This window comes from Gavialis gangeticus, unplaced genomic scaffold (assembly GCF_001723915.1).
Source record: "Gavialis gangeticus isolate Ggan-Ray unplaced genomic scaffold, GavGan_comp1, whole genome shotgun sequence".
Taxonomy (NCBI): Eukaryota; Metazoa; Chordata; order Crocodylia; family Gavialidae; genus Gavialis; species Gavialis gangeticus.
Genome location: NW_017729022.1, coordinates 138,562,207 through 138,564,075, shown reverse-complemented (window position 1 = coordinate 138,564,075; position 1,869 = coordinate 138,562,207).

Here is a 1,869-nt window from a genome sequence, read left to right as displayed (position 1 = left end):
GCGGGGGGTGACTGTTCCGGTCTCTGCTTAGGAAAATGGAGGCAAAGAAATCGTTAAATATGTTGGCTTTGTTGTCTGGTGTGATGACCAAATTTCCTAACGTGTCCTGCAGGGGCCCCACATTACCTGGAACCTTCTTTTTGCCCCCTACCTATTTAAAAAAGGACTTCTTATTGTCCTTGATCCGGGAAGCTAGTCCCAGTCCCATCTCCGCCTCGGCCTTCCTGACTGCTCCCCCTGCAACCCCGACCCTACCAACTATGAAACACGGGTGACCTACCATGGTCATCTTGACAGTCTGTACAGGTATCACTACCTATGTCCTGGGAGGATCCTCCACTCCACATGAAATGGGAAGATTGTCACACAAACACCAGCATCCTGGCTGAAGTGATCCTCAAGCACTAACTTCGCTAGACCAGACATTGTGTGGGGATGCCTGACTTGACTCCCAAAACAACTGCTTAACTCCCATGTCTAGGCTTGGCCTGAGATCTCACAGTGGCCAGAGGAAATGCTGCAAGGGCATATTGAAGGCATACATCTAGAAAACGGATGCTGACTTGAAGAGCTAGAAAGTACTGGCTACCAGCTGTCTGCAGTGATGACTCAGGCTTAGCCAATGGCCGTCCACTGCAAGGTGAAGCATACTGCCCAGAAAGCATAGGAGAGAGGACAGAGAAAAAACAAGCAGAGGAATCACTGCCCACAGCCTACTTTCACCTGAGGAAAGACCTGTAACTGCTGCAAATCGCTCAAGGATTGGACTCTTAACTCACCTCCAGACACGTTAGTTTTATGTGTGTAGCTCACAGGCAACACAAGCAGTGATGCTACAGTCCCACCAGACTGACATGCCAACTTTCAGGGAAGGCAATCGGTTTTGTTTATGAGGAATTAAATCTCTTAAAGAAATCTGCTCGCTCCACAGCATTTGTGACAAGGAAATGAGATGTGAAATAAATCAATCAATCACCAAGCAGAAGATACTTTGATATGTATCAGCAACAGGTTTATTGACTGCAATCTTGAGGAAAATGAATTAGTTGGGGGGTGATTTTTCAATAATTAGAATGAGGGAAAAGGGCCAAAAAAATACACAAATCACTTTTTAAGCAGCGGCAGCATCTCCACTTCTCAGGACCGGGGGCTCTGAACAAGGAGCGCTGCAATGAACACCAGGGCCAGGTACAACTGCATTTTCCAACCCAACCGCCCTGGGTTTTGGTGCCTCCTCTTTGCCGCCCCTCACCCGACCCCCCACAGCTGCACCCATCAGTGCCAGACCCCACAGGCCCCCGAGGCCCCTTGGTCATGCAGGAAATGACCCACGGGCCAGAGACGGACTGTCCAGCTCAGCCACGTCCTGCTCTCTATGGTCGGAGGATGAAGAAACCCAACCTGTGCGTCCAGGGTCACGGACATGGCACAGCTGATTGTCTGCAGGGAGAGGAGTCCTCCAGGGTCACAGACATCAGCACGACAGAGGCTGGAGGGGCAACTAACAGGTTCTATCTTGCATGTTTCCTTTTCCTCTCACTGGCAGCGTCAGAGCTTGATTTCACCAAACCGCACACAGAACCAGGGCCGGATCCTGTCCCCCGTGAACAAGGCTGGCGGGAAGGTGAAGATCGGGGCCCCGGTGTCAGCATCAAGAAACCACACCTGCCCCAATGTGCAGTCCAGATAGACCCCGACCCTGCTGGGCACCCGCTGCAGGGACAGAGGGGTGGGATCAGGGGCAGTGAGAGCCTCGTACTCACCACTATAGTGCAGCACAGCCCAGACCCCCTCCTCAGGGATAAATCTGATCCATCCCTTCCTCCTCACAGACTCTCTGGCCACCCCCACCCCCCACCATCCCCCCTC